General features: G+C 46.9%; 1 pseudogene; it reads left to right on the forward strand.

The window, feature by feature from the left end:
* Positions 1-1,439: 1,439 nt before the first annotated feature.
* Positions 1,440-21,866, forward strand: part of LOC141229016 (zinc finger BED domain-containing protein 5-like) — a 44,382-nt pseudogene continuing 23,955 nt past the window's right edge.

Below are 21,866 nucleotides of genomic sequence, written 5' to 3' on the forward strand. Positions count from 1 at the left end.
ACCTCTACACAAATCCCTAAACCAGACTGTGTCCTGGGGTACAAGAAGAACATAATAATTTCAAGATTTTTTACAATTCTCACTTCCGCCAACAGACGACAATGTAAGTGAGGACACAGAAGACAGACAATGTTTCCAAAAACAAGAGCCCCGGCTGATTGTTCTGTTTATAAGAGCTGTGACAGGGCCTGAAAGAATACATTGTAAAAAGTTGATTAAACAAGTTTAATCATCAAAATTTTCTAAAAATTTTACTTTTATTTAACAACTGGTCATCAGACTGCACTACTGTAAGTGGGTAAATAGGATAAATATATATTATAGATACTGTGTATCAGCATGAAATAGTGGATTTCCCCATGAATGACACAAGGACTCATTTATAATTGATAAATGGACGCCAACTGATTAATCAAATAAAATCTTACATGGCTCTGAATCGCTCTGCATCCTGCAACCGACCCTCTAGTCAGAATCTTGTACTTAAAATATACTCCAAAAATAAAATGGTGAATGTCTCAATGGCCCATTAATATACTGCATAAACGCCCACTGATTTATTCATAAAGTATAGGAACCAGGCATGGTGATGATCCTTACTGAATGAATTCCATGCTGTCTACATACAATACTCTATACGGTAACTAGTTTCTTCCACTGTTGTAAGTCAGATATCTTTTTCTCCATAAAGAGGAAATTTTGTTAATGAAATTTGATCTAAAAAATAATCATTCTTTTAAGGACAAGCTATAAGCACTGCTTTATCTTTCAATTATGTCACTGGGATCTCTTGATTTGGTGACCCGGCCAGTCAGTTAAGCAGAAGTTTGCCTATTGCATTCGCCCATCTTCTCTGAGCTGCATTTCCATCAATTTTAATCCACATTCTGAGCAGATCTCTGTGAAGCCTAAAAAAAATTTGTATGATAAATTCTACTATATCCAGCATTTTGAGAATGGGGCCATATAACATACTTTGCCCACTCTTCCAAGAGTATTGAGCAGGAGACGTAGGCCTTCCTTGCCTCCTACTCCGATAGTGGATGCCACATTTCTGTACTTTAGCACTTCCTTTTCATCCATCTCCGCTAGTGAGAATGAAGCCCCACGTTGACACCCCCAAGACTGTAAATCACACACCACCCACAGTTAGTGACCCATTATAGACCCAAACCCATGATTTTGTGTCTCGATCAGTAATACAATTTGTTAATGCCGGCCTCACAGAAATCATAAACCACAGGGGAACCCAGACTAATTTATAAGCCATACAATTTTTTACCCAAAGCCCCACTCCCTCATTTACTAATTGGACCCCTGTAAATGACGTAAAAATAATGAAAGTTTAAGGCTATGAGTGTCATATGGGGAGAGTGAATAAGACAGAATTTCGGCACTTTTGGAGTGTGGATATTTTCTATAACACTCCAGTTTTCAGCATGGAGATGACCCGGATACACTTTGAGATTATTCTGAAGTTTTTGCATTATAAGGATAATTCACACTGTCCACCCCGAGACGACCCCAACTTTGACCAACTTTTCATAGTTAGGCTGGTCATTGATCACTTCAGCAACAAATTTGTTGAGGTGAATATTCCCGAAAGGGACATCTGAATACATCAGACTCAAACCCACTTTACGGTGAGGCTTAAATTCCAGCAATAGCTACCTAATAAGACAGCAAGGTACAAAATTAAAAAGTACAAGCTGTGCGAGAGTACGTCACATTGAACTCCCTGAATGCTCCTCTGTCTTTGGAGTGAGTGGGAAAATTTGTGAGAATTGGCGCACCCATTGCTATCACCTCTACAGGGATAATTTTTACACCAGCGTCACATTCTTCAAATCCCTCTCTGCCAGATCTAACACAGCATGAGATGCCGTGGGCAGAAACCAGAGAGGCCTCCGAGGTCACTAATTGGGTAACTGCTCAGAAAGGGTGAGAGCATAGTCCAATGTAAAGACAAACTGCAGCTATTTAAGTCTTAATCTTGACTAGAGATAAGTAAATATGTTCGAAAAACGATAACCAAATTCGAATTTGGCACGAGTATGGCACATTGTCACGGGTGTGTCGCCACGAAGATCGTCACGATTACACAGCCTGACTTCTCGCAGCTGACTTGTTGGTGCTTTGTGTTTTTCGGCAGTGAGGGAGTTAATTTTCTCTCTCTCTCTGTGCTAGACGAGGTCCAGCCTCGCCCAGCTGCAATCAATGCTGCTGTAGTGAGACTCCTTCAAATGCCTGCTGGTCTGTTTGGGAAGTGTCGGTGAAAGCATTTCATGCAGACTAACAGAGCGGATCGTGGTATTTGGAGTTTCTGAGATAAGTGTATTTGGAGTGTTTTTTCCCTTCCTCGCTTTATCATTTATCTCCTTTCCCGTTGGTGTTCCCTCTGTTGTAGTTGTGTAGTTTTTGTATGCAAGGTGGTTTTGGTTTTTCCCTTGTACTGTCTCGTTCGTCTAAGTACTGTGTGTGGGCATATTATTACTGGTCCCCTTTTGTTGTGATCGGGGTCCTTCTCAGGACTAGATTACTTAGGTGCAGGGATCCTCAGGAGGTAGGGGTTACGCTGGCGGCCTGGACCTCTGTACCTTTAACAGTACCTCCAGGTTGAGGGATTAGTCAGGGCCCCAGCTTAGGGTCAGCTTAGGCCCCCTACCTCCAGTATACAGAGACAGCGTGACATTTTCACCGACCCACTTAGTTTTTCTCCAGCTACCATGGATCCAGTAGCCGGTCTAGCTCGGCAGTTGCAGAGTTTGTCCATGGAGCTGGCGGACTTTAGGTCCAAGGTTTTGCATCCTCAGGAGCAAGCCGGACCAGAACCTAAAGTAGCTCTCCCTGACAGGTTCACTGGGGGGCGGGACAAGTTTTTTGTTTTCCGGGAGGCATGCAAGTTGTACTTTCGGCTGCGGCCTCGGTCATCGGGGAGTGAAGAACAAAGGGTGGGAATTGTCATCTCGCTCCTACAAGGGGACCCACAATCTTGGGCGTTCTCTCTTCCCCCGGGCTCCCCGGCTCTCCAGTCAGTGGATAGGTTTTTCGCTGCTCTGGGACTCGTATATGATGACCCAGATCGGATCTCCCTTGCTGAGTCTAAGTTACGTAGGATCCAGCAGGGAGATCGTCCGGCGGAGGAATTCTGTTCGGAGTTCCGTAGGTAGGCCACGGACACCCAGTGGAATGACCCGGCCAGTTTTGTCAAGGTTTATCCGACAAATTACAGGATGTGTTGGCACAGTATGACTCTCCCGCGTCACTGGAAGCCGCTATGGCCCTTGCTATTCGGTTTGACAGACGGCTTCGGGAGAGGTGCGGGACAACTCTACCCCCTGTGATGACTCCACCTCCTACAAGGTCCCCTCATATGGTGGTTCCCCTGGTCAGTCCAGAGGAGCCTATGCAATTAGGAGGGACATCATTTCGGGGGAGGGGACCGGTGGTGCGCCATAAGACAGGAAGGTGTTTCTTCTGCGGGAGAAAGGGACATTTTATTGGGGGGTGTCCATCCCGTCCCTTGCAGAGTGAAGAGTCGTCGGAAAACTGTTGATCCCAGGTTGTGTGGTGGACGGCAATCTGGGAGTAGGTATTTCGTCCCTAGGTTCGTCTCAGTTTCTCGTACCGGCGGAGGTGGTGGTGGGTACGAGAACTGAGAGGATATCTGTTCTTCTGGATAGTGGGGCTGGGGCTAATCTGGTTGATGCTCGGTTTGCCCGGGTTCAAGGTATGCGATTGAGTGAGTTGGCTAAACCCATCCCCATATTCTCGATCGATGCCAGGCCTCTCGGTCAGGGAAGTTTTTTGCAAGCTGTGCATGACGTAAAACTTCAAGTGGGGGCGATACATAAAGAACTGTTGTCTTGCTACGTGTTGGAGGGTCTTCCCACTCCTATAGTGCTGGGCCTTCCTTGGTTAACTAAGCATAACCCGGTTATTAATTGGCAAACCAGAGAGATAAGCCAATGGAGTAAATTCTGTAATAAAAACTGCATGAACACGGTCATCGGTGCGGTTACTCCTTGGGTCTTACCTCCATTTCTGGCGGACTTTGAGGATGTATTCTCGGAGAAAGGGTGTCAGGAACTACCTCCTCATCGCGAGTATGACTGTTCTGTAAAACTGCTCCCTGAGGCCAAGTTACCTAAAGCTAGGTTGTATAACCTTTCTGGTCCTGAGAGGCAGGCCATGAAGGATTATATTTCAGAAAGTCTGGCTTAGGGGCATATTAGACCTTCATCTTCACCGGTGGCTGCGGGGTTCTTCTTTGTTAAGAAGAAAGATGGAGGCCTACGCCCTTGCCTGAACTTAATCGGATTACGGTCCGAGATCCGTATCCGCTCCCACTTATTCCCGATCTCTTTAATCAGATCGTGGGTGCCAAATGGTTCTCTAAGTTGGATCTCAGGGGGGCGTACAATCTGATTAGGATGAAGGAGGGGGATGAGTGGAAGACGGCGTTTAACACTCCGGAGGGGCATTATGAGAACCTTGTCATGCCATTCGGTCTGACTAATGCCCCGGCGGTGTTCCAACACTTTGTTAATGATATTTTTCGCCGCCTGGTGGGACAGTTTGTTGTCATATATCTGGATGATATCTTAATTTACTCGCCGGATCTGGTGTCTCATCAGGAGCACGTTAGGCAGGTGTTACAGATCTTGCGGGATAATAAACTGTATGCCAAATGGGAAAAGTGTGTGTTCGCCGTACAGGAACTCCAGTTTTTAGGCTTCCTGGTTTCAGCGTCCGGTTTTCGTATGGACCCTGGGAAAGTGCGGGCAGTTCTTGAGTGGGATCGGCCAGAGAATCTTAAGGCACTACAACGTTTCCTGGGGTTTGCTAATTATTACCGGAAGTTCATTCGTAATTTCTCGTCCATGGTTAAGCCTCTCACAGACATGACTAAAAAGGGGACGGATTTTTCTAGGTGGTCTGACAAGGCTTGTCAAGCATTCTCCTCCTTGAAAAAATGTTTTGCCTCGGCACCCATACTCATTCAACCTGATGCGTCACAGCCATTCATTGTAGAGGTAGACGCTTCCGAGGTAGGGGTGGGAGCAGTATTGTCACAGGGTTCGTCCCCTGGTAAGTGGCATCCGTGCGCCATTTTCTCTAAAAAATTGTCGTCCGCTGAGAGGAATTACGATGTCGGCAATAGGGAACTCTTGGCCATTAAGTTAGCTTTTGAGGAGTGGCGCCATTTTTTGGAGGGGGCAGTCCATCCGGTCACCGTCATCACCGATCACAAGAACCTGCTATATCTGGAGTCCGCGAAACGTCTGAATCCCAGACAAGCTAGGTGGTCATTGTTTTTTACCAGGTTTAATTTTGTCGTTACATATCGTCCTGGGTCAAAAAATGTAAAGGCGGATGCCTTATCTCGTAGTTTCCCTGGGGCCGGGAATACGGACGACCCGATTCCTATCCTTCAGGAGGGGGTGGTGGTTTCGGCAGTATGCTCTAAGCTGGAGGAGGAGGTATTGGAGGCTCAGGGGGACGCCCCTGTTGGACCTCCGGGGAGACTGTTTGTTCCAGATCAGTTGCGACAAAAGGTGATCGAGGCACACCATAACTCAGTTTTTGCAGGACACCCGGGGAGTAAAGCAACTGTGGATCTCCTCTCGCGTCGGTTTTGGTGGCCTAACTTACATAAGGAGGTGGTAACTTTTGTCGCGTCCTGTGGGGTTTGTGCGCGCTCTAAGACCTCACATACCCGTCCGTCTGGGGCCCTCTTACCTTTGAAGATCCCGGAGCGTCCTTGGACTCATCTGTCTATGGACTTTATTACGGACCTCCCTCCGTCTTCGGGTAAAACGGTCATACTCGTTGTAGTGGACAGGTTCAGCAAGATGGCACATTTTATCGCTCTTCCGGCTCTCCCTAATGCTAAAACTCTTGCGCAGGTGTTCATTGGGGAGATTGTGAGGCTTCACGGGGTACCCTCCGAGGTGGTGTCTGATCGGGGGTCTCAGTTTGTGTCCAAGTTCTGGAAGGCGTTTTGTGCACGGCGGGGGATGCATTTGTCATTCTCATCGGCTTTTCATCCTCAGACCAATGGTCAGACGGAACGTATGAACCAGAGCTTGGAGACATATCTCCGGTGTTTTGTGTCAGAGAACCAGGAGGACTGGGCTTCTTTCTTACCTCTGGCAGAGTTTGCTCTTAATAATAGGCGGAGCGAGTCCACTGGTAAGTCCCCGTTTTTTGGGGCATATGGTTTTCACCCCCAGTTTTGTACTTTCAGTAGGGGGGGCTCTTCGGGGGTTCCTGAGGAGGAACGATTTTCCTCATCACTCGCTTCAGTATGGAGAGGGGTGCTGAAGAATCTGAATACTATGGGGAACCGATACAAACGTATGGCTGATAGGAGGAGAGTGTCTGGTCCGGACCTAAGTGTGAACGATCGGGTATGGTTGTCTACCAGGAATATTAAACTTAAGGTTCCCTCCTGGAAACTGGGTCCCAGGTTCATCGGGCCGTACAGAATCAGTTCTATTATTAATCCGGTGGCATTCCGTCTTGACCTCCCCCCTACGTTTAAAATTCACAACGTGTTCCACAGATCGTTGCTTAAGAGGTATGTGGCGCCGGTGGTACCGTCACCTTTACCTCCCCCTCCAGTGGTGGTCAATGGTAACTTGGAGTTCCAGGTATCGAGGGTCATCGATTCACGCTTTAATCGCCGGTCCCTTCAGTACCTGGTTCATTGGAAAGGGTATGGTCCTGAGGAGAGGATGTGGGTTCCTGCGTCGGATATTAACGCAGACCGATTAGTTCGGGCCTTCCACACGACTCACCCGGATAAACCTGGCCCTGAGGGTCCGGAGGCCCCTCGTAGAAGGGGGGGTACTGTCACGGGTGTGTCGCCACGAAGATCGTCACGATTACACAGCCTGACTTCTCGCAGCTGACTTGTTGGTGCTTTGTGTTTTTCGGCAGTGAGGGAGTTAATTCTCTCTCTCTCTGTGCTAGACGAGGTCCAGCCTCGCCCAGCTGCAATCAATGCTGCTGTAGTGAGACTCCTTCAAATGCCTGCTGGTCTGTTTGGGAAGTGTCGGTGAAAGCATTTCATGCAGACTAACAGAGCGGATCGTGGTATTTGGAGTTTCTGAGATAAGTGTATTTGGAGTGTTTTTTCCCTTCCTCGCTTTATCATTTATCTCCTTTCCCGTTGGTGTTCCCTCTGTTGTAGTTGTGTAGTTTTTGTATGCAAGGTGGTTTTGGTTTTTCCCTTGTACTGTCTCGTTCGTCTAAGTACTGTGTGTGGGCATATTATTACTGGTCCCCTTTTGTTGTGATCGGGGTCCTTCTCAGGACTAGATTACTTAGAAGCAGGGATCCTCAGGAGGTAGGGGTTACGCTGGCGGCCTGGACCTCTGTACCTTTAACAGTACCTCCAGGTTGAGGGATTAGTCAGGGCCCCAGCTTAGGGTCAGCTTAGGCCCCCTACCTCCAGTATACAGAGACAGCGTGACACACATTTGGTTTTGTATTCAGATACATGAGCATTTTTTCTTAAAATCGGCGAAATTCGCTAAAAAGTTGGTAAAAGTGCGGGAAATTATTGCGTTTCCAATAAAGTATGTTTAGCACTTAGGCTAGGATACTGGTGGTGTATAGTAAACGAGGGGACGTGTTTGATGAGGGTCGGAGGTGGGGAAAGCTCAAAGGAGGGGCGTGCTTGTAATCTTTTTTTTTTCCCCAACTTTGTGTGCAAATTGTGGCAAGCCAATCAGGGCGCAGGAACCATCCACAATGTCTGGCTGCTGAAAACACATGTCCTTAGTTATATAAAGAGCAGAAATGTTGTTTTAGCACCATTTTGTCAGTGCTCTCGGATTCATTCGAGATTTTAGCTAGTTAGTTAGTGTCCTGTGAAATCGACCTTGCAGCAGATTTTGTTTTGCTTGTGCCATAAGTGAGGTCCAGACAAAGACAGCAGGGCACATTTCAAAGAACTATGTTGTGCACTGCACTTCATGCACAAGTGCACCTTTAAAAATCTACCTTTTTCAGTTGCTAACGTGATACAGCACACTATATCTCACCTTGCCATTTAGTGACGCTGAAATTCAGCTTTGTGCAGACCTAGTGCAGAGTAAAAAAAAATAATTTTTTTTTCAGTTGTTAACGTGATACAGCAAGCCATGTCACCTTATCATCTAGTGACGCTGAAATTCAGCTGTGTGCAGAGTTGGTGCAGTGTAAAAAAAACTATTTTGCAGATGCTAATGTTATTCAGCATGCTATATCTCACCTTGTCATTTAGTGGCTCTTGAATTCAGCTGTGTGGAGAGTAAAAAAAACTTTTTTTTTTCCAGTTACTAACATGATTCAGCAGGCCATCTCACCTTGTCATTAAGTGGCGCTGAAATGTGTGCGGAGCTAGTGCAGAGTAAAAAAACCTTTTTTTCAGTTACTACCGTGATTCCGCACGCCATGTCTTACCTTGTCATTTAGTGACAATGAAATTCAGCTGTTTGCAGAGCAGATACAGAGTAAAAAATCTAAAACTAGACTCAACTTCCTACTCACGTCATTATTTCCCGACCACACTATCTGAGAAACATGAGTGGGAAACAAGACAGTTCGTACAGGAAATGGGAATAGGCTTGGTGTTCAAGGTATACGTGGGGTAGGTGGTAATGTTAGTGAAATTACTAGTGAGCCAACACCGTCATGTCCTATCCAAAGACAACGAACAACTTCTGTTACAGGACGGGCTACTCCACTCCCTTTCTTTGCCAGCCGCACAGCGGTACGCCTTGTTTATGAGGGCCAGAAAGAGCAGGTGCTCCAGTCGATGGCAAGCGATGCTTCAATTGGCCTCTCCTCTTCCTCCTCCACTTCAAAATCACAGTCGACAGAGGTGGCACCCCAATTACCCTTGCTTTTCCCAGAGTCACAACTGTCCAATCGCCAGACTGTAGGGAACCACAAATGGCTGAGTATGCAGAACTGTTCACACATTCTCTGTCATGGGAATCAAAAGTGTACTCCAAAGATTCTCGTAGTCAAGTGGAAGAAAGCATCTGCATAAATCCAAACTAAATTTTTTTAGGTTGGATCCGGGGCAGGACGAAGTAAGGTGCGAGCAGCATCCTGACCACCGTCACTAGGCGTTAACCTAGGGGGAGGTTATGATGATGAAACTCAGATACCTAAGGCTGACGTAGACTGTACATGTTTAAGTTAAAGTTATAGTTTGTTATTCTCAATTGATACCTCTTAGCATCGTTAAGGTTGTTCTTTCGGGGACCTCATCCATGGACTTTACCGCCAAAACAGAAGAAATCCCTTTGGACGTTGGGTTCCTTCAGGAGGGCTCTTCGTAGCCTCACTAATTAAAATACCCTGTTCACACTCATTGTATTCTAATATTACTGTTAGTTGATTTTTCTTTGTTTTTTCTTTTTTCTAAAATTGTTCTGATCAAACTTATTGCCTTTGTGAATCATCCGCATATTGTTCACACTATTTCGTGGTTCATTGTTAATTTACCGGTACTCTTTCTACCCTATTCCTTAACACAACGAGCATTAGAATCCTATCCTACAATGTCAGAGGCCTAAATAGCCACAAACAAATGATTTACAGTCTGGAGAGAAATCAAGAGTAGCCATGCTGATCTTATCTGCTTACTGTAAAGCTCCCGTCTCACATAGCGAGATCGCTGCTGTGTCACGGTTTTGGTGACGCAACAGCGACCTCACCAGCGATGTCGCTATGTGTGACACTTTGCAACGATCAGGCCCCTGCTGTGAGGTCGCTGATCGCTGCAAAGTGTCCTGGACCATTTTTTGATCGCTTGCTGTGTGTGACCAGCGGGAGCAGCGATCAGGCTGGTAACTATGGTAAACATCGGGTTACTAGGGGCACACGCGCACCTAGTATCCTGTTGTTTATCATGGTTACGAGCCTGCTAAAGTGAGCGGTAACCTCCCGCTCACTGTAGCAGAGTGGTAACCATGATAAACAACGGGTTACTAGGTGCGTGTGCCCCTAGTAACCCGATGTTTACCATAGTTACCAGCCTGATCCTGCTTCAGCAGGCTCGTAACCAGGAGCAGGACATCGTGGAAAGATTCTTTCCACGATGTCGCTGCTCCCCTGATCGTTGGTGAGCCTGCCTGTTTGACAGCTCACCAGCGACCACATAGCGACGCAGCAACGATCCCTGACAGGTCGTATCGTTGTCGGGATCGTTGCAGCATCGCTAAGTGTGACGGGGCCTTAAGAAAGTCCTTACCAGGAGCTGAAAGAGCCTTGGAAACCAGTGTAGATAATTCTTCAAAGCAGAGAATGAAGCTTTTTCAGAGGTACGCAGCAGAACAGTTCAGAAAGCAGGCAGGGAAAATACACTTGACACTCGCAGGTGTCTAGATAAGCAAAACAGCATTGGGATATCTGGCGATGGTCTGGCCAGTGTGTGGCTTCAGTCTGGCGATGGTGTGGCCTTGGCGATGGAATGGCCCCGAACAACAGTATCAGAGCCTTTTTATGCATAGCTTAAAAAAAGGAACTACATATTGCGGCAAAAGGCGTATACATGGTAACATCATACTGCAGGGAGGACGTGCATTTTAGAACAACAATGTGATAATGCAAAATGACAATGTCCTTACTTAAGAAATGACATATTGACAACTATATTGTCCTAATTTCTATCCCACAATTACAATAACATTATTTACTACCCTATAACACCACTTATTTACTCTCACATTGACTTGCAGCTGCTGCTATTAACCTTTGTGTATACCACTATACCTGCTAATGGCAGTGACATCATTTTAACGCTTCATTGTGATTAGGACCTGTGTCGGACATGCATCTCATTAGCTGCAAAACTCAATTCTCAAACTTCTAAACAAGATGGCTGCTAGGTTTAACATGGCTGCTCAGAATATTAGGACTTCTCATTCTCTTACAAGTCCCCCTCTTGTACTCTTTCCAGAGTACAACTTTACATTGATGTAATATGCAAAGGTGAATTATTATAAAAGTGATTATTATGGTAAAATAATACAAAGTCATTACAGTATTAGTCCCAAGATAATAAGTCCTCTAATAGTTATGTCTTTTGATCCGTGTCTTCCTTTTTTCTTCTTATTCTTTGGATTCCGGATTTTCCTGGTCGTCTCCCCCTGTCATACTATAAGATCCCCACTGTATAGTGTGAAACACCTTCTCCTGATCATCTGGTAGGTTCATGGTCACAGGAGTCGAATATTAAAATCTTCGACTGACCTAGGGAGAAAAGAAGGTGGAGTATCAATCCTCACCAGAAATCTCAGTAAGCCAAATAAAAGTCTACACTGATCAATATGAACAATTTTAACACCTTTGTTCCTTGGTTTGCTACCTTGCTCACTCCTAAAACTGTGGGGCAATTACACTTTCAATTATTTTAGGGAAACCCCAATGTGAGAAGACATTTTTCCACAAAAGTCTAACTATAGTCAGGGCAGTATTGGTTGTGGCTGGGAGTGCCTCTACCCGTTTAGAAAAGAGGTCGACTAACACAAGGGCATATGTAAAACCTCCTTTTACTGGAGGGAAGGGACCAATATAATCAATTTGAATAGACTGCCAGGGACCCTCCGCTACTTGTATTCTCCTGAGATGGGGCTTGCCTTTTCCTTTGGGATTATTCTGTAAATAGATAAGGCATTCATCATGTATCTCATGACACAAAGCTCTCAGGTGGGCACGACACATTTTGTGTTGTACAAGCTCTAGGAAAGCCTCTGGTCCCCAATGATTACATTTAATCAGGGGCTTGATCATTGTTGTGGGGATGTAAGGCACCAGCTTGTCATTAACCCTTTTGTAGTACAGACACTCCCCTTTTCCATGGACAGAAACTCGAGGGAATTAAACAAGGATGAGTCTCCATTCTTCTCCTGTGCTTTTATAAGGTCCTCACAAGGAGAAAGAACAAGGTGGGGCTCTTGAAGCTTTATAGTAACAGCAGCAGTTAATGAGGGTATTTTTCCTCCTCTGTAACGGCGGCTTCCTTGGCTTCATGATCTACATATGCAATGCCAAGGGTGTGGGGGTCAGGAGTTAGTTTTTGGTGACCTTTGATTTTACAAAAGGATCATAAATTTGGGAATTCTTAGCCCCACTGCAAAATTTGTCTGAGAATCTCTGCATGTTGTAAGGGCTTGTTTTGTGAATCAACCATCCTCCTCATGGCCATAAGACTTAGATACAAAGTGAGGGAGGAAACAACATAGGCACGGTCACTGAAAATATTCATAGGTTCGCTGAACCTTGGAATAACTTGTAGAGCTGCTTCTAATTCAGCTCTTTGGGCAGAAAAGTGACCTGGGAGTCTGTACTGCAGCAAATACTGTTAATCGGGAAACCATACAGCATAACCTGTGGCATAGCGTCCATCATACCAGTATCGAGCTTCATCAATACAGGCACAAGGGACGCCATCATGAAAGTCTGCTCGGAAAGGGGGGGAGTGACATTAGCCTGTTCAACTTGACAATCGTGACACTTTCCTGCGTACTGCATCATCTGGGCTAAATTATATTTTTCACCCACTTCAACTTGTAAGTCTCTGGTCTCAAAGTCAATTATCCATTGAGCCATTCTCTATGAATTTACCCTCAAGGCTTTTCCTTTCAACAGAGTTTTTATAGTGACAAGTGGGGTTTGTGAAATTAATGGAGAAAATCCCACTATGTGTCTTATTGATTGATTGTCCAGTGCGCGCCCAGTAAGTGCTTCATGCACGGAGTAAAACCTTTCTCCACGGGGTCAGCAACCTGGAGAGTAACCCATGGCATACAATTGACTGGACACTTCAGGACTATCTTTGGGCCATTTTTGTAAAAGCACTGAGGAGATAGATATATCACCGGTGTGGGCTTGAATGTAAAAGGGCTGGGAAGGGTCAGGACTGATTAATGCGGTGGCTGCCGTAAGGGCTCGCTTCATACCTTCAAAAGCCTGTAAGGCTTCTCCCTCTACAATGACAGGGGCGTGATCATTATCAACTTCTTTTAACAAACCATACAATGGTTTAGCCAGATGAGCAAAGTCAAATTCTCTGGAAAAATTAGTAAGACTCCAAAATTTTCTAAGCTCAATAATATTAGTTGGTATGGGAACAGGTTCAATAGCATTAACCCTATCATGCATTTTTGTTTGTTTTTTCCTTCTGCTGAAATTGACACACCCAGAAATATAACCTCTAACTTCATCAATTGTACTTTGTCAGCCTCACTTTGAGTCCCGCATCAAGTTTCAAGGGTCTCTTTGTGTTCATATTCATCAGCAGTTTGAATTAACAAATTATCAACATATTATAAGGCTTTGTCTCCATAACCAAGGGGTTCTAAGACCTGAGCCAATGCCTGATGGAAATATACAGGGGAACTGTGGACTCCCATGGGCGATCGCATGAACAAGTACTGCACATTCTCAAAGGTAAATGCAAAGCGGAGGACAGATTCAGGTGTTAGGGGTACTGAGAAAAAGCCATTTGCAATGTCCAAACAAGAAAACACTTTACAATCACTCCTCAGCTGTGACATAACTTCAGGGACAGATGCAACTAGGTGAACACCTGAGGGAGTGTACTTATTTACAAGTCTCAAGTCTACAACCATGCAAAAGCTACCATCTTCCTTTTTTACAAGTAAAATGGGACTATTACATGGAGAATTACCTTTTACCTTATGTAAGGCATTGCATCCTCAGGAATTTGGTGCTGATGCTGGACAGGTGGTAGCTCTTCATTATCAATTTTAACTTGAGTTTGCATTAACACACAATCAGTTTTCTTTGAGATCCATAATTCAGGGAACCTTTGTTTCAATTCATTTTTAAGAACATCATTATCAACATTTTCATCAGTAAGTACATAAACCTAGACTGGCAATGGGTAATTTGTGACTCTCCAACTCCTCCTACACAGGTACAATTATAGTACTAATATTTGCTTCTTTGTTCCGCCAAAGAACTTTGTTACATAAATCAACAACAATTCTCATTGCTCCCAAAACATTGGTACCCAGAATAGTGGACAGTAATTGTGGATTCACCCAAAAAGTGCATCGAAGACCCCTTTTCTTCGATCCCCCTGTATCCTGAAATCTCAGGTTCACTGGACGGTATTTTACTGCTTGAATACAGGAGCGCTCAAATCCTACCAAAGTGGTGGTCTCAGTAAGTCCAGGGGGTGACTGCAATTTGTGTCCTGTTACTGAAACTGAAGCTCCTTTATCGATGAGGATGTCTTCCCTCGGCAGTCCCTCTATTCTCCCTATGACATAAGGTCTTCCATCTGTGCCCAGGGGAAAAGGGACAAGGAAGGCAAGGGGAACAGGGGAAGCACAATATCAGTCGGTGCTACCTGCAGTGGGAAGCCGGAAAAATCCATCATCCTCATCTGAGAAAGTTTTCTATCCTGCAGCTTCCATCTCCACCCGCAAAAGATCTTCAGTAAGAAACCGGTCCTCATGTTCCTGCAGCTCCTTCATTAAAAGAGCATGGAGATGAGGAGGGGTGGTTCCTCCCTGAATAACATTGATCTCCATGCTGGACAACTGGGGGCGGCTGGAGAGAAAGGAAGAGCAGAAGGCTCCTGAGAAACAGGGTTAACCATCTGAAGACCCCTATACTGCTGATTTTGCCTAGGATCATTCACAGCAGGATAACGAGATCACCGGTCAACAAAATCTCTACAACATCATCAATAGATTCAACATTCTGCAAGACTCCTGACTTGAAAGCTCCCTCTAAGGGTATTTTCTTCAAAAATTACATCAACTCTTTAATAAATTGTTCCTCAACGCTTTCAAGATGTCTTATCACCACATTCTGTTTCTCTAAATGTCCATTCTTCTATTCTATGTCTTCTGTCCTCAATCTTATTCCTGTCAATCTCTGCTACCCCTCCCATCTCATCAATGACTATTTGTAAAGCCCAGGATTCATACCCATCTTTCACTCCTATCTCTGCTAGCTTTAGAGTTTCATCCAGCTTTTCTACTCTCTCTCTGAACACTGCAGCTCCCTGGGTGATCACATTAACATGCTGTCTTGCAGGAAATCTATCAATGGACTGATCAAAAGCAATAACTCTCTTACACAAAGCCACTGTTTGGCTACTGTCTTTCCCTAACACCCCTTTCTCATCTAGTTCCCTGCTTTCTTTTGTTAACCACTGCAAACAATTTAGCCAACTGGATTTAACATTAACCCACTCCAGCTAGGGTGTGCCAGTATGCTTATCTGTCTGCTTTCTGTAACCACTCTGTAACATACCTGGCGGCGTCCTTGCATGGTGGTCCATCTCCCACTGTGCAAGAGCGCGCACTTGATCTCCAGTCCAGAATGTCTCTCTGGCTTCCCTCCTTGCTGTCTGTTTGTCTGTTTTGGCTGCATAGGGCGACGCCCGCTGAACTTCCTGTTTCTTGTGCCTGCTGCGGACACGCCCCTGTTGCACCTTCAGCCTATTGCTGTCCATCTTTGGGTATTTATACCACCTTCTTCCTCAAGATGGGGCCTGAGCATTGTGTCCTGTCAGTTGGCTTTTTTGTCTCTGACATGCCAGGTCCTATCCTGTTTTCCTGCCTGTTTTCCAGTTCTGTGTCTGAACTGTGGTCTGTTCTTGTGAACACGCTTCTTGCCTGTTCTTTCGCCTTCTAGGGGCCGTATTCCTAGATCTGCCTGTCTGTGCCTTGCGGTATCTGTTCCCGTCTGAACAGAGTCCTGTTTGTGTCCCTGCCTTGCGGTATCTGTTCCTGTCTGAACTGAGTCCTGTCTATTTCTCCTGTCTTGCAGTATCTGTTCCCGTGTCTGAACTGAGTCCTGTCTATGTCTCCTGCCTTGCGGTATCAGTTCCCGTGTCTGAACTGAGTCCTGTCTGTGTACTCTTGCCTGCTGCCTTTCCTGGTGGCTGTATTTCCAGGCCTGTCTGAACACGCTCCTAGCCTGTTCCTCCCGCCTTCTAGGGGCCGATTACCTAGATCCGTTCCTGTATCTTGTCTGTCCTGTCTGAACACGCTCCTTGCCTGTTCGTCCCGCCTCTCTGGGGGCCGTATTCCCAGACCCGCTCCTGTATCCCGCTGCAGTGTCGGTCTCTTCCGTACACTCAGTTCCAGTCTGAACTCTCTCCTATCCTTTACCTGTTTTGCCTCTATGTCCGTTCCTTTCCTTTTTCTGCAGAGTCTGAACTCATACCTAACTCCTGCTTGTTGTCTCTGTACTCCCGTTTGTGAGTTTGTGGTCCCCTCGCTACTTCACTGCAAGTACCCTGTGGGTATCTGGCTCTGCCTTTCCCTTCCTGTCTGTTCCGTGTGAACAGAGCCCTGTCCGTCCTGCTCTGACTCCTTGCTCACTGCTCCGGCAGCCTTGCTCCGCTTACCCTTTTGCTCACTGCTCCGGCAGTCCTGTCCTGCCCTGCTTCTGCCCGCTGCTCCGGCAGTCCTGTCCTGCCCTGCTTCTGCCCGCTGCTCCGGCAGTCCTGTCCTGCCCTGCTTCTGCCCGCTGCTCCGGCAGTCCTGTCCTGCCCTGCTTCTGCCCGCTGCTCCGGCAGTCCTGTCCTGCCCTGCTTCTGCCCGCTGCTCCGGCAGTCCTGTCCTGCCCTGCCCGCTGCTCCGGCAGTCCTGTCCTGCCCTGCTTCTGCCCTAACTCCGGCAGTCCTGTCCTGCCCTGCTTCTGCCCGCTGCTCCGGCAGTCCTGTCCTGCCCTGCTTCTGCCCGCTGCTCCGGCAGTCCTGTCCTGCCCTGCTTCTGCCCGCTGCTCCGGCAGTCCTGTCCTGTCCTGCTTCTGCCCGCTGCTCCGGCAGTCCTGTCCTGCCCTGCTTCTGCCCGCTGCTCCAGCAGTCCTGTCCTGCCCTGCTTCTGCCCGCTGCTCCGGCAGTCCTGTCCTGCCCTGCTTCTGCCCGCTGCTCCGGCAGTCCTGTCCTGCCCTGCTTCTGCCCGCTGCTCCAGCAGTCCTGTCCTGCCCTGCTTGTGTTCGCTGCTCCTGCAGCCCCGTCCTGCTCTGTTCTTGCCCACCGCTTTGGGCGTTCCCTCTCTGCTGTGGTTGTCTACCGCATCTGCGGTTCTGTGACCCAGTCTGTACTGGGTCTTAACCTTTCTGTGCTCCAGCCCGTCCTTTCGGCCAGTACCTCCCTGCCTGCATACTCGACTGTATCCACCCCTCTGCATACCTGCCGTGTTTGCTTACATCCACCAGTCTGTGCCAGCCTAACCTGCCTGTTCCAGTAATTCCAGTGTGGGTCAACCCCCGTGTCCGGAGTTTGACCTGGAGTAGCACCTGGTCCCTCTGCCCGGTTTCTCCCTGGTGCACTGGCGTCGTATGCCGTCGTGCCACCTTGGTCGGATCGGCCAGATACTTAGTCACGCCCCTCCAGGCACTCTCCGGTCCATGGTCCAGTGGAACCACAACACCCGCACACGCCAGTCAGTCCGGGCGTGTGCATAACACACTCCATACTGGAGGACTACAAGGACGCGTTTTCTCTGTCCTGGTATTAACAAGTGCAATTCAAGCAAAAGTTAGATACTCACACCTCTCTGTCTGGAAGACCCTTTGCCGGCCCGAGTCGACCAAAAGAGGTGTGGCTGCGTTTCCAGCTTCTCTCGCTACGCTTGCCAGGCGTCTCCCTCCGCCTTTTAAAGCCTCAATGCTACCAGGCTCATAACGTCTTCTTCACACCCTTGTAGATAACTCACGTAGAAGTTTCTTCTTGGTTGCACATATATTTTTATAGTCGTTCGCTTTTATAGTTTTCTTATAAAATTGGGCAGGCTTGAAGCACTCCACGAGATGTCCTCTATCTGGCTGGCTTACTTTGAGCGATTTACACGTGGCGCCACGCCTTTTCTGTCCTTCCAGTCTCTAGCTCCTCATCTACAATCCTCTCCTTTTGGTTCTTCTGAAGGCAGCTCCACTGAGCCGCTCCTCTTGGCTGGCTGCGCCAATTGTAAGAAAGCCCTTACCAGGAGCTGAAAGAGCCTTGGAAAACAGTGTAGATAATTCTTCAAAGCAGAGAATAAAGATTTTTCAGAGGTACGCGGCAGAACAGTTCAGAATGCAGGCAGGGAAAATACACTTGAAACTCGCAGGTGTCTAGATAAGCAAAACAGCATTGGGATATCTGGCGATGGTCTGGCCAGTGTGTGGCTTCAGTCTGGTGATGGTGTGGCCTTGGCGGTGGACAGCCTGTAGACTGATGATGGAATGGCCCCGAACAACAGTATCAGAGCCTTTTTATGCATAGATTAAACAAAGGAACTACATATTGCGGCAAAAGGCGTATACACGATAACATCATACTGCAGGGAGGAAGTGCATTTTAGAACAACAATGTGATAATGCAAAATGCTTATAACATAGTCCATCACAGTGGTTCGCAGGAATGTTACACACGTAATATCCTAGAGCCATTCAGTGGCAGCTATGCCCGCTTGGATTCAGATACAGTCCTCAGCAAGGTAACAACATCAATGTCCATATCAAGCACCGTCTTTTACCTTTTCCGGGTCTAGCTGTTTCCATCAGCTCTGTTCTGCCAAAGCTGTGGTTTAAGGCTCACCAGATGTGGTCTCTAGGCCACGTGCCTTCCAGGGCTAGTGGTGTCCCAGGAACAGAGATCAGGTCTCTTGACTCACTGTGTTTGAAAAACCACCCGGATATATATCCCTCTGTGCGCACAGGACCTATGATGATGTCACAGTCATGTGATCACTCACCTGAAGAAAAGGGGTGAACCTATGGGGTGTAACACATACATGGGGAGGTACGTGGTCAGCCAGAACACACCCCCCTCAGACATTTTGGGAATGCAGAAAGCCGCTGCATTACATATCCTCCCTCTCTTGTTCAAGCCCATGGTATTGAACACATGATATAAACAATCACATTATAACCCACAGTTCAAACAGAGACCATGTACTTAACATTTGTGCTGCTCAGCCCCTGGTACATTAGTCACCAACATTAGCCCATTCCTTAGGGACCTACCATTCGTCATTGTCACTAACTTCGTCAAGTCACATTTCCGAGTCGCAACCTTGTCAGACCTCCCCCGCTCCCAACGGTCAATACAGCAGTGCGACTCAATTGCCCTTGTATCTAAGGTCAGGTCAGACTCCGTACTCTATTGGGTCATTTGCATGGGCCTCTCAGACCTGAATTACTGGAGGATTCACTACCTCTATACCCACACTCACTATCCTCAGGACATCTTGAAAGGTCTCTAACTTCTGCTGTAGCCATTCTATTATTTGGAGAACCCCTTCTCTGTCGGGTCTCACAATTTATAGATGGCTTCCATCTTCTGCTGCTCAGGCGACGCTGCCTTTCCATTCGCAGTCTGGCGAGATTCAACTGTTCTACCTCTCGCAGGTAGGTCACTCAGTACTCCATCAGCATTCGTATATATGCAAGATTTTCTTTCGTTCCTACAGCATAGAATGACACCATGATATCTTCATCCAGTATCCAGTCCTGATGATCACGTGGACTGCTTACTTTCATCACACCAGACTTCTTTCCCATCATTTGAAGGGTTTGGCCATTTCTCCCAATGATCTTTCTTACCAGAGCATGAGGCACCCAATGACTTCTTCCAGCAGACTGAGCCTTTCTCAGTTGTCTAATGGTTTGTTCTATCTTCAACCGGACAATCCACTTCGTGCGAACACATCGCCAGTGCATGTCACTTAGGACAGCCAACCTCTTCACTGTGACTTCGGTTGTGGACAGGACCACCAGCTGTTTAGCTTCTGAGGTCAAGTACACCTTATAGGCTTCCACTGCCTTCTTTAACTCTTCATGCACTGACTCTCTGGTGCATTCTTCTCTCAAATCTTTGGGTACATCTATGAGGCACTTGTACCGAGAAGTGTCTCACCAGTGGTCTCCAAACGATCATCTGGCTCAGGTTTCAGGGCCAACTGACTTTCAGCTTCTTCACCCTGTATGCTTCCCCTGAGCTGACTCACAGATATGAACTCAAGAATTCTCCTTTTGACATCTTCCATCCCATACTTATCTTCTGTTAACACTTCATCAGCTCTCCTCAGGTCCATCTTCTCATGGTATAAAGGATTAAGCGCAACTTCTTTGCCCTTTTCCTTCTCCAAGGCGGCCTTCTTCACTGACTGGTACTTTGCCAGGCGACCTTTGAGCTCGTAAACTTCTTCCGCTAGCTCAGCTACTCGCCTCTCAGCAGCCCATCTCTGAAGCTCTTTCTGCTTCAACTGCTCCTTTACCAGCAGAATTCTCTCAAACCTCTCTGTCTCCAATGCACCCACTCGGCTCTCAACAGCCAGTTTCTCAAGCTTCTCTTGCTTCAAATGAGCTTGAAGCATCTCCTTGATCTCGGCTCTTGCATCCACTGAATCATCCAAGTTCGCATTATTCGAGGAGGTATTTGCTTCATACCTCCCTTCTCCAGTGGCAAACTCCTGACCCTGGTTTATGGCTTCTCCGAGAGACTCCTCCATCTTTTTCCTCTCAGTTTCCATCCTTAAAGCAAGTCTCTACCCTCTGAAGATCACAGATCAGCTTCAGCTCCTTCACCTGAGCTTCCAGTCACAGGATCTTTCTGCGGAGATCATAATGCTCATCATGGGTGTCCTGCAGAGTGATCTTAATCACTTAGCGCATGTGCTCTGCATTAACCTTATCATCCTTTAGTTTTTTCTTAACCTTGAGGAAATCCTCACAGTCTCTCTTGGTTTGTAGCAGGTCCCTATTGTGTTCATCATACTCCTTCATGGATTCACGCAGCTCCCGGTTGAACTGTTGGCGCAGTTGTTCTAGGTCTTGAACTCGTGCAGAAACTTCATCCTTCAGCGCCCCTTTTAAGGCAGATAGCTCCCTATCCCTCTGCTGTAGACCCTCGTCCAGCCTTTGCTTCTCCTGTATCAGCTGCTTCACCTGCTCCTGAAATCTCCGCACTTCCTTTCTAGTGACCTCAGCTTCCTCCGCATCCACAGAGCCTTTCTTCACTTGGTTCAGCTCTGACTGCAGGGAGAAACGATTTTTCATCTCATTCTGCTCATCTTCAGACTCTTTTTTCTCAAGCTTCAACTGCAAAACCTCCTCCTTGGTTTTGTGGAGGTCCTCTTTATTTTTCTGGAACATTTCCTTCCATTGGTTGATGTCCTTGCTGCTTTCCTCCAGTTCTCGCTGCAAGGTCCTCACGACCTGGTTTATTTTCTGCCGTTCAGACTCCAGGCTCAGCTGGACCTGGGACACGTTCTCCATGTTTTTCCTTAGTTGCTGCACGTCACTCTGATACTGCTGCCTGACACGCTCCAGCTCTTCCTCCTGATCTTTGTTGTCTGATATTGTACCGGCGGTTGCTACTGGCAAAATCACCGACTCTTTCATCCTGATCTCCTCTGCTTCTAAAGGAGGATCCACACTCGGAATTAAGGCACACAGCATTGCATTTTCTTTATTTACCCTTTCAGCAAAGGCTACAGGAGCAACTTTTTTTGTGGCCCTTGCGCCTTCGACGACGAGAGTGGGACTTTCTCACCTCGTTTAACTCCTCCTGACAGAACTCTCTTTCTACTTTCGTAGTGTCACCCTCAGCTGTGGGGGTCTGTGTCACTTCCCATGGTGTTGTGGACCAACAAGTCACCTCTCACTTTGATGTCAACCCCTTCTACTGGAGCTACCCAGAAATCAATGGTCGAATTGTCATTTTTAGGCGGTACCAACACACGACCAGTAACAAATTCTGTTTTTATGCTCCACCCCTTTTGAGACTCCACCCCCTTTTGGACAACCACACCTGTAGGGGGTACTTTAAAAAAAAAACAAAAAAAAAACCAGATAGTCTTAGGACCCAGTTCACAACATATCTT

This window comes from Phyllobates terribilis, unplaced genomic scaffold (assembly GCF_046119375.1).
Source record: "Phyllobates terribilis strain yellow unplaced genomic scaffold, ASM4611937v1 Scaffold_449__1_contigs__length_1482836, whole genome shotgun sequence".
NCBI lineage: Eukaryota > Metazoa > Chordata > Amphibia > Anura > Dendrobatidae > Phyllobates > Phyllobates terribilis.